The sequence below is a fragment of the Leuciscus leuciscus genome, assembly GCF_965113295.1.
Source record: "Leuciscus leuciscus genome assembly, chromosome: 3".
Lineage (NCBI taxonomy): Eukaryota > Metazoa > Chordata > Actinopteri > Cypriniformes > Leuciscidae > Leuciscus > Leuciscus leuciscus.
In genome coordinates, this window is record NC_138727.1 from 26,036,157 (window position 1) to 26,048,351 (window position 12,195).

Genomic DNA, 12,195 nt, shown 5'->3' on the forward strand with positions numbered 1-12,195 from the left:
GTGTTGTCAAATATCTATTCCGAAGCTGTGGGGGGAGCTCTAGAGAGAAACCTGCGAGCAAAAAGCGAGAATACAGCGAAGAAATCCCGAAACTACTGAGCCCTGCTTTAACTCCCACACATGCACATCCACTGCCCTTACGAAAAAGAAGTTTATTCAAGTGTTCTATTAGTATACTTCTAAACTAAAAATAAAGTATACTTTCAGTCTACATTTTCTATACTTCTCAAAAATATACCTTATGTACTTCTCAGAAATATACTTAAAATGACACTTAAGTGTACTTGACATACTGAGAGAAAAGTCCAAGTATATTTGGCCTGTAAGTATAATTAAGTATTCAAAGTATACTTTTCTTGTAGCTGTGTTAACTCTTATGATCGTTTTGTTTGAAAATATTGATTAGAATACTGAAAAATTACCAGCTATAAAATAATTTTCCAGCTATCCATGTTTTCACTGTTATACGGTAGGGGGCGCTATGACACATCTTCTAGTACAGAATCACCAGATCAAAACACAGGAGAAGAAGCAGCTGAAACAAGCTATAGAAGATTGCTCACTTAAATGTAAAATAACGTGATAATCAAACATTAAACAGCATGTAAATCAAAACTGCTTAATATTACCAAATTAAATGAAGCGTAACCCATGAAGAGAAAACGACTGTGAAGCTTTGGACTCGCTCTCCTCCGTCTGTGTTTTGAGCATCGTTCTGAATCTGATCAAAGATGAATTTGTCTTTGACCTAAATTAGATTTTCTCATCTTTTTTGTTTCAAATGTTGCCTTTCTTTATGAAACTTTACGACTTTCAAGTGCTGATTAAAAAAGGATGCATGAATCTAATAAAATGTTTCAGTTAAAGATATTTTTTCAAGTATAAAAATATCTACATTTGAACATAGTAGTATACTGCAAGTGCAAAAATAATATATAAATAGTAAACTATAAGTATAATGTTATGTTCACTTAAAGAAAACTTACAAGTATACTTGCAGTATAAACTACTAAACTAGTAGTTTACTGAGTACACTTCAGTGTGTACTTTCATAAACTAAAAAAAGGTACTACTTGTATTAAAATAGTAAACTACTAGTATACTTATACGTTCACTTGTAGTACAGATGCATTACAAATGAGAAACCTAGTTGTGTACTTAAAGTTTACTACTCTTACACTTATAGTACACTTAAAATTATACTTGTATACTAAAAGTGGACCAATTTAGTCCCAAGCAGTATTGAAATATACAAGTTTACTACAAGTACACATTTATATAACTTACTATATAAAGTATACTTAAAAATATACTTGAAAATTACTAAAGTATACTTCATAAGATAAACTTGAAAGGAGACATATCATGCTTTTAAATTGTTCCTTTTTACATATAAATCATACATTTTTAGTCTATATAAAGCGGAACTGCAATGCTTGGGTCTGAATTCCTCATTATTATAGCTCCACAGGCCCCTTTTTTACCCCTTTTCTAATGTGCTTCTGAAAGCAACTCGTTTTGGTGCGGTCTCTTTAAATAATATTGAGACACTTCATACCCCGCCCCCTCTCCAGGTTGTAGCGGTGACACTCGGTTCAACTCCACCCCGTTCGGCCATTTTTGTAGTCTGGTAGCAGAGATAGGATTATCTAGCGCACAGAAACTTTTATACACACGTTATTAACAAAATGTCAACAACGGAAGACTTGTCCAGCCAGCCTTACATGTTCGAGCCAGAGCCGGAGCGAGATGAAAATGAAGACGACGAACCTGCAGAACAACGTCTTCATATGGATGTATCGCAATGGTGTGTACTAGGGGTGGCACGGTTCACAAAACCCACGGTTCGGTTCGTATCACGGTTTTAGGGTCACGGTTTTCGGTTCTGTACGGTTCTTGTTGTTGTTTTTTCTTTTAATCTTTAACACTCCAAAAATTTACTTCAGCATATGATATATAGCTGAATTATCTAATTATTAATTAATTTATTTCATAAATGGGGTGTGTTTGCAAAACGCAGCTTCTCATTTCCCGTGGGCTGTGTCGGACAGTTATTTGTCACCACTTTTTGCCAGGGTTGATATTATGTCCCAGCACGGATGTACCAATACAAATAAATAAAACATTTCCAGTTAACTAGCAAAGTATTCGTTTCGTTCGTTTGTTAAATAAGAAGCAATCTAGCGCTGAAATGTGTTTTTTTTAATCAAGTGATCAAAGTGCTCGTTGCCGTTGCGATCAGTGGCGCTGATACAGTGTTCTCGTGGCTCGCGCACACACCGCAGCGGCCGCACATTCTTCACTCAGACGCGCGCTTCAGTCCGTTGAGGAGACTCTAGGCTACTCTATTCGTTCCGATGAAATCACAAAACAAAATTCATACAAATCTGTCCCTGCTTGATATACAACCGCTGATAAACATAATCGGTTTTGATGAAAAAGAAAAATATATACGAGTGCAGATTAGAACTCAGAACCTTTGACACGCTTGGCAAGTTCTGCCACTGGACCATTAAAGTACATACCGGTACGTGGAACAGTCGATCTATGTAGCCTATTTATTCACGTGAAAAAAACAACATATAGCCTAGTGGAGTTGATCTCATTAAATGTCTAAGTAAACCCAGTGTACTATTTAAATCGATTGCTGGACATTGTAATGTTATTCTACATTTGTCTGATTTATGATTTAGCATTGTATTAGCAGTAGCACGGGCACAAGGCTACATTGCGCATGCGTCGAACCGTGCGAACCGCGCGACGCACACACGCACCGAACCGAGACAAGCGAACCGAACGGTTCGGATGTTTTTTCATGTACCGTGCCACCCCTAGTGTGTACTGTATTTACACATGAAACTTTGGTCTTCCGACCTTTTACCACCGTGTCGATTTATTTTGATTAATATGTCCGAGGGAGAGAGAGCGAGACAGCGTCTAGTTTGGAGACGGGGAAGTCTTGTTTACACTTTCGCCTGGCTCTGAAGAGAGAGAGTGAGCGCGCGCACGACCGGGTCTCTCTCTCTGCTCGTTCTTTCAGTTAAACATGCTCCTGTCACAAGCGCGGCAGTTCATCTAAATTAGACGGTGTAATGAAGCGTGTGGGTTACTACATCCAACAACCGAACATTTTAACTTACCCTCTCGTAACTTCTGCATCCTTTAGCTTGGACTACAAAATTGCAGCGAGAAATAATAATGGCGGATTGCTCGAAGTGTTGGGCCGGAAGTCAATGTCCTTATTTGGCAGTTCCGCTGCAAATACTGTGACGTGATAGTTCAAAAAACGTCATAGATAACAGAAAAATCTGAACCGGTTGAAAAATATGACCAAAACAGAATATAAAGATATCAACGAAGCACCTGAAGAGAATAATTTCATCTTTTCTGTACTTCTAAACACTCCAAATATACAACAAAATGCATTTAAGGGCTAAAAAAGTGCATTTAGCATGATATGTCCCCTTTGAAGTATACTTCTTTTTCATAAGGGTGACTCGTATACACACATAAGGGCTATGTCTAGCAGCTAGTAACCTGTAAGGCACATAATTAAATGTCTATCATTGTTCTATTATATTTATGAGCTGGATGCATTCTGATATGCATTTTTCCTGTGTAAATTATAGTCTAAATGACAATAAAGTTAATCTTTAATAACAACTAGGCCTCTTCTAAAAATTGACCTGGTGGATACCTGAATAAGCCTGTTGTTAGAAACTACTTTACCTGCATTATTATCCAAATCTAATGGTCTCTTTGCTTTTAAAATACTAAAACACATAATTGTAATGGGCTCTATAATAACCATCCAATTGGATGACTAGGCACATTTAGACACACAGCTGGAAATAAGCAAATCACATTTCTAAAAACAAAAGCTTTATCAGCCAATAGTAAATACAGTTATTTACCTGATCGTTTGCATGCTGTCTGTGAACCTCTGGACAAGTGCTTTAATGAAGACAGGGTCGATGTTCCTTTTCTGCAGCTGGTTGAACAGCATGTCCACGTGTGGCATAATCTTGTGGAACAGTGCCAGAAAAAAACAGAAAGCCCCGTCTTCAAGCATCCTCACAAAGCCCCCAGCCTCTCTGACAGTTATGGGAATGGGATCAAAGTTTCCATCGTCTCTGATGATCTGAAAACACTTTAGGAGGTCATCCCTGTGTTCGTACACTGTGTTCACAACGCGACTGTGGAAGTTCCACCGTGTTGTAGAGGCTCTGGGAAGTCATGGGCAACCACTTGGTCAAGCACGGTGGTTCGCTTGGGTGACCTGGAGAAAAAAGCAGAAAATCCTGCAAGATCGGAAAAAAAAGTGCCGATTTTGGGGATGTGTGACGTTGCCTGCTGCATGATGAGATTCAGCTGATGAGCATAACAGTGAACGTAGTGAGCATTTTCGTAGACATCCATCACCTTGCGCTGCACTCTGCCGGTGGCTCCCCTCATTACATTAGCTCCGTCATATAAGCTTGCAAGGAGCTTACTGTCACTGGTAGGCAACATAACCAAGACTTTCTGGCCCGGTTGAAAGCCTCGCTGTCGAGCTGACTTGTCATACCAAGTCTTTTGGTGCTTTTGGGCTTCCAGCATGTGTGTCTGGGCTAGTTCCCCCATTCGCTGCAGTTTCTCTCTCATCTGGACAACATATGAGATTACATTAATGGTCCCTTCCTTCTTCTGATCTCCTCCCCAAGTGTCCCTCAATAAGGCCAGAGGACCCCTCACCTCATGACCATAGAGTAATTCAAAGGGGAAAAACCTGTGGAAGCCTGAGGTACCTCCCTATATGCAAAGAGGAGGTAGGGGAGCCAGTGATCCCAGTCAGATCCAGTCTCATTCACAAACTTACGGAGCATTTGCTTGAGGGTCTGATTGAACCGCTCTGTCAGCCCATCTGTTTGGGGGTGGTAGGGCGTAGTGCGCACCCTCTTTATGCCAAGGAGTTGGTAAACCTGTTTCAAAAGTTCAGACATGAAATTAGTGCCTTGGTCCGTTAAAATCTCACAAGGGAAACCAACTCTTGAGAAAAAATGCACCAAGGAAAAAGCCACAGTTTTTGCTTTAACTGATTTCAATGGGAAGACTTCTGGATATTTGGTTGCATAGTCGGTTACTACCAACATGAAGCGATTTCCTGTTTTACTTTTCTCCACCGGACCAACAATGTCCATGCCAAGACGCTCAAAGGGGATACTTGTAACTGGGAGAGGTTGAAGTGGAGCTTTGGAGGGACTTTTCATTGATGTCTTTTGGCACTGAGAGCAGCTTCCACAGAACTGGGCAACATCAGTTTGCAAACCTGGCCAGTAGAAATGGCGCTTAATGCGAGCTGTGGTCTTATGTTTCCCTAAGTGGCCCGCCCAGGGAATGGAGTGACCCAAGTTAAGTACTATTTCACGGGCCACCTGTGGGACCACTAGCTACTTCACCTGGCCATTCTGATGGTAAAGAACACCGTTCTGTAGGACATACTCATTTTGCTCACCATTAGTATTAGTCTCCTGCTTCCTTCCTCGTGCTCTCTGCAAAAGGGTAGACAAGGTTGGATCATTTTCCTGCATTTGCATTATATCTGTAGGTATTTGAAAACCCAGAGATATGTCTGGAGCAGCCTCAGCTGATGATTGTATAGCCGTGCCCTGAAATTTGTCTTGCCTCCTCTGACTACGAGTCTTGTGAGCTTTCCCGGGACATCTCTCAATCTCTTCATTATAGAAGGGCAAGGCACTGAGGGCTATGGAGTCTGCGTCCACCTGCTTAGCTCGTGCTCTCGTGACCACATTACAACTTTGCACCGGCTTTATCAAGTCATAGAGTACTGGCAGATCTTCACCCAAAACTACAGGGAAAGGTAAGTGATCCGCCACTCCCACATTTAACAGATACATCTTTCTACTGGCCGGTGGACTAATAATTTTTTTAAGTTAAATACAGGTAAAACTGAAGCCCTTCTTGTTGGATCTAGGTCTGCTTTATCTAAAGCTCAATCTTTCCCCTTGCTCATTGATGATTGCCCGGTTAACTTTTCTAACCAGGTGAAAAGTCTTGGCGTTATTTTTGATGGTTTGCTTTCTTTTAGTTCCCATATTAATAATATTTCACGTACTGCATCTTTTCATTTACGTAATATTACTAGACTTCGTTCTTCACTCTCTCAACAGTGTACTGAAGTTCTTATTCATGCCTTGGTTACATCTAGGCTTGATTATTGTAATTCCCTTTTATGCGAGATTCCGAAAAAACAACTTCACAGACTACAGTTAATATAGAATTCAGCAGCCAGAATTGTAACTCATACACGTTCTTTCGAACACATAACTCCAATTCTTTACCATCTACATTGGCTTCCTGTTCATTTTCGTGTACATTATAAAATATTACTCCTTACATTTAAAGCACTTCATAATCTGGCACCTCAATATTTGTCAGATCTTCTTCACTTGTATACACCTCTTAGATCTTTGAGATCATCTTCTGCAGACTTATTGTCTGTGCCAAACTTCAAGATGAGTTCCTTTGGTGGTAGAGCTTTTAGTTGTGTGGCACCTAAGCTGTGGAATGCATTACCCTTGCACATTCGCCAAATGGATTCAATTTCCAGTTTTAAAGTTCAGATAAAAACATATCTTTTTAGAATAGCTTTTAATGAAATGATTGTATGATGTGTTGCATCAATGTGTTTTGTATGTTTTGTACTTATTGCCTTGTTTTATATTGTAAGGTGTCCTTGAGTGCCCTGAAAGGCGCCCATAAATAAAATGTATTATTATTATTATTATTATTATTATCTGTCCCTCTATCTCCAGATAAATATCAGCAGTGGGGTAATGCTTCTCATCACCATGTACACAGCAAATAGGGACAGTCTCAATGGTACAGATAGCATTAGCTGGTACATATTTTCTCTGTACAAGGGTCTGAGTACTGCCAGTGTCAATCAGGGCTCTGAGGTTTTCCCCATTGATTTTAACCCAAGTCATTTTCATGGTGTGATTACCTTTGGGTTCAGGGATAGCACTCTGGCGTGGAATAAAACACATTTGGGTCAGCTTGGCTGGATTCTTCGGGCACATTGGTTTAACATGACCTTCCTGTCCACACAAGTAGCAAATGGGCGTTCTATTAGGAGCTCTAGGTGGTGTATATTGGTTCTCCCTCATGGGGGGCTTACCCACTCCTGGCGCCGGCCTCTGTTGGTACTGAGGGGATATGGGCCTATGGCCGTCCCTACCAGCTTTCCCACCCATACTACTCCATGGCTGGCCCTTTTTCCGGGCAGCAACAAACACATCAGCAAGTGTGGCAACTTCAGCAGCAGATTTCGGCCCATGCTCCTTTACCCAAACCTGAAGCTCAGGGGACAGCATTCTCAAGAATTGTTCCATGATCAGGATTTCACTAATTTCATTAAGTGTTTTACCTTGCGGTTGAATCCATTTTACATACAGCTCTTTAAGCCTCACATACAGCTCCTTGGGGCTTTCCTCAGGTTCCACATAGAGAGATCTGAACCTCTGCCTGTAGGTCTCAGGGTTAATATCATATTTTTTCAGGATTGCTGTTTTCACTTTATCATATTCGTGAGCATCATCTACATCCATATGCACATAGGCTCCTCTGGCCTTACCCGTCAACAATGGGAGGAGACGAAAAACCCAGTCCACTTTTGGCCACCGACATGCCACTGCAATTCTCTCAAAGGTAATTAGAAAATGTTCAACATTATCATTTTCTGTAAATTTTTCCAGTCTAGGCTCATAAAAAGATTGAGACTGACCTGCTGAAGACATGCTGAAGACATGGTGGGGTGGATCGACTCTATAGAGGGTGGGGCTTGGGCTTTTGGATGACCCCCATTCAAATCATAGTCCTCAGAAGGATCTGGCACTGTGGAAGCAGGCTCTGGTACTGGAGATGTGCGAACCTCTATCTCCTGCTGCAAAAGGCGAAACTGATGCTGTAGTGCTTTGAACTGGTACTCCTGGCGGTTAGCTTCCTCTCTCAATTTTGCTTCCCTGGTCTCCTGTTGACCCATAAATGGGTGGGGGAGGAGATTCAGATCCACGGTGACATGCCCCCATGGAAGAAAATTTAGGCTATAAAGGCTATCATGATCATTTTGCCAACAATGAACCATGGATTTGTTTAGTTTATAATACGTTTTATTTTTAACTTAAACAAATACAACATATAGCCTAACATTCAAAACTCATCGGCTTAGACTGCATTTGAAGAAAAATAAACACAACAGTTTTCTGTAGCCTTGTGCGAACTTATTCAATAGAATTAGACTTCTAGAATGTTCTTTCCAGTGCAAAAAAAATTATTTTTTATTTAATTAGACAACATTTTAAGGAAGTGTAGTGCAAATATATTTATATAATTATACTTCCATTATAGTTAACTTTCTTTCCAGTGCAAAACAATAATACATAAAAAAACAGCTAATAAAGAAAATCTAAAATATTGCACTCAAATACTGCATTCAAGCAATACAACACCTGTATGTATGCACATGGTCATGGAAAATCTCACAGAAATAAATAAACCTCCGGACTAAGCACATTGTGCAGCTATTTTTTCCATGTGTACTTTTTTGATTTCTTTACAATGTCAGGCTAAACCTGTACTCTCTCTTCACAACTATATTTGAGTTTAAAAAATCCACATGATTAACGTTACATAGCCTCAGGGCCGTGCAGAGACCTCTGGAGGGGCAGGTGCTCAAAGTATAAAAGGGGGCACATGGAACAAGGCTTTAAATAGGGCTGTGCTCAAAATATCAATACAGCAATATATCAATATGGATGATTCTGTATCGATACGGCAGCAAATGCATTGATGCAGTTTTGAAAAAGAAACAGAACAGAAAAGACTAATTTTAAGTTTAAGAGTAAAAAAAAAAAAAAATGTATGTGCACCTATTAATAACTCTGGGATTAGAAACTGAAGTATCTTAAGTTGTCCCAACCTGATGGATTTTTCTTCTCTGTTAAACAGAATAATAAAGAACAGCTGTAATAGTAAACTGTGTAGGACAAAATCAACGTGGCCCATGTTTCGTACAGTACAGTACAGTTTTATTTAATGCCATGTCAGCATCTGTGGCTACTTTCATGGCATAAACTGATTTACAAAAATACAGGAGTTACATTTATACAATGAAAATAAAAACAAAGCAAACAGAAAAAATACAGCAATTAATACTTTACAAGATTTTTAACATTAATGTGGTACCTGTTTCTGGTAAATTCTTACTAAAGTCCTTAAGTGAGTTTGCTGCCTTTGCTGTTGTTGTTGTTACTGCTGCTACTGCTGCTGCTGCTGCTGCTGCTGATGATGATGATGATGATGATACTGCTGGAGCTGATCTGAGACTGTAGACATTAAAACAAACATATAGGAGATATATTAGCTGATTAAACAATTTTTATGGGACCATGACAAGATGTAAAGATTGCTGACAGTGTTTGGAACTGGTTCACTAGCTCACTGACCTGCTGTAAAGCTGACTCTGCCCAGGCTGCTAGGGGAGATGTTCACAGAGGCTGCTGCACACAACAAAACATAAGATACTGGTAAGCCTTACCAGTGTTGTGATAATAATTTTTAAGGCACTCTACGTTTTTTTTTTTATTATTAATACTGTAGAAATAATAACAATAGTTTAAAGTATAAATAATAGTTTTTAGTCAAATAACATAAAAAGACCAGACCCTCTGAAACTTGTCTCTCTCAAACAGCAAGCTAACGTTACTTCTACAGCCTACACACAGCAATATAAACAACATCTCTGTCTGCATGCTCTCTTCACGTCGTTCTTGTAAAATAATAATAATAAGTAAACAAACATCAAAAGCACTTCGCTGAGAATGAAACACCACTTACCAGCAGCCGCAGAGTTGAAGATATCCTCTGGTAGTGCGTGTAGCCGCGCGAAATTAAAAAATGCGCGTGCAGCGTGAGGAATCGTCCCGGTTGAGTTCGTAAGGTGAAAGGTCATCATGTGGGTCATTTTATTTACGGCTAAATTATTATTCATTAATTTTACTAATAGTTAGATTGGGCAGGCATCCACAAAAGGGCCTTTAATTAAAAAAAAAAAGGAGAGGAAATTTTGCCTTGACAAAAGGGCACTTTGGGCACCAAGGGGCAAAAGGGCAGGTGCTGGAAAAATATACTTCTGTATGGTCAACTAAATAAAGTAGCCTAATGTATGTGAAATGAACTACGTGTCCTGTGAGTTATTTGTAACTAAATAAATATTTGCAACAAATATATAATGTGTATGGAACAAACGTATATAAACTAATCCTAAAGAAAAACAGCATAAACTCAGGAAAAATATAAGTGCATGAAGCTACCGCTCTTGAACTGGTTGTGAGGCCATGGCTGTGGCCATCACAGTTAGTAACCGAGTACGTTTTCTGTGATAGGCAGGGTTAGTGTAGGGGGATATAATATACAGTTTGTACATTATACAATTATTATGTATGTAAAAAGTCCCCATAAAACATAAAAACACAACATTGCTTGGTCTTGTTGAAATGAGAGGACTGTTTGATGAAGTTGAAACCCTTGTCATCCCAGTCTCATCAGCTGAGGCTGAAAGAAGTTCCAGTGCTCTTAGGAGACTGAAAACATGGCTCAGAGCAATATTGTTGTGTGCCATGTCCAACAGGACAAACTGGACATTATTGATGTGAAACAAATATGCCAACAGTTAATTTCTGTTAAAGGGATAGTTCACTTAAAAATGAAAATTCTGTCATAATTTACTCTCCCTCAAATTGTTTCAAATCTGTATGCATTTCTTTCTTCTGCTGAAGACATAGAGGCTGAATCAGCTCCTCCGTTTCCACACTCAGTCCCCATGGAGGGGCAAAATAAATAAATAAATAAATAAAAATCTTAACCTTTTAGAAGCAGATCGGTCTCATTAATAATTCAAAACAATTCATTAATAAAACAGTGCACACATGCGTAGCTAATTTAATAATTGCACAAAAAACAATTCACGTTCGTGAAAAATATATATTTTCACAAAAAGTAATTCACATGCGCAAAATAAAATTATATATTCATAAAATACATAAATGCAAAACACAATTTGTAGATATAACTGTGCACAAAAACTTTCGCATTTTTTAAATTTACGAGTTTATCCATGAATGTGAATCTGAAAATCGTCATTCGTGTGTGAACCCAGCAAACACATTTACGTTATGGCAACGTCTGTGGCATGTTGAATTTCTGCTATGGCAACGCCGCTGTCTACGTGCTCGCAACATTGTAACAACGTAGAATTGTAAGATGCGACAGGGCTGTAGCAACGTTGTTGCGCGACATTCAGCAACTGAGAGATGACGTTCTGACAATTTAAAATAAATAAATAATTTTATGCTAGATAGGCCTATATATCCCCCATTTAGCATTTTATGTTTTGAGGTTAATTTTTAATTAGTCAGATGTTAGATAATTCTATACTTTTAAATATTTGTTATCCTTATTATTAGTTAATGGGGCTATCAGTAAATTAGCCTAATTATAATCAACACCTGCAAGTGTACATGACGAGTAAAAATGACAGAAGGTTATGTTAATTCAACTTTATTAAAACTGCATATGGTAATCAAATTGCACTTCCAAAAGTCATATGCTACATTTGTGAAAAAAAGAAAAAAAAACTAGATAGAATAATATACAAATTTATTTTAAGTATAATAAATAAAACATAATAAATAAAACATAAAAAGCAAAGGCAGATCAGAACATTTAATGAACAAAACCTGGTTCTGTAAAGCCGGGCGATAAAGGTCGGTAACCAGAATCAGTCCAGGAAACATCAACAAATCCAGAGGAGCAAAGAAACGAATGAGACTAAATGGCAGACCAAATTAAAAACTAAATAGTGCGAGCGAGGCTACATTAGTCACATTAGAAAATGAAGTTGTGTTTGAATAATTACGTATCTTATTTAGCTGAGGCAGGCTAAATTAAGCGCAATACTCACGTATCCTTGCTTGCTCGATGAAGAATGAGACAACAGAATGAATGAGCCCAGCGGGCGGTTGAAATTTAAAAGGCTGATTTTCGTGCTTGGATTTGTGTGTAGGCTTGTTTGAGATGCACCTGGCTTCACCTGAAATAATAGGCTCGTTTGAGATGAGCAATAGCTGCGCAGAA

At 38.8% G+C, this 12,195-nt stretch overlaps 1 long non-coding RNA gene across 1 annotated transcript; it reads right to left on the minus strand.

The window, feature by feature from the left end:
- Nucleotides 1–8,699: 8,699 nt before the first annotated feature.
- LOC309495652 lies at nt 8,700–10,161 on the minus strand. The gene is made up of 3 exons (XR_014204758.1): nt 9,898–10,161; nt 9,507–9,560; nt 8,700–9,386 (listed from the first exon to the last, which is right to left on the minus strand). It is a non-coding gene; the product is annotated as an uncharacterized lncRNA (long non-coding RNA).
- Nucleotides 10,162–12,195: the final 2,034 nt, after the last annotated feature.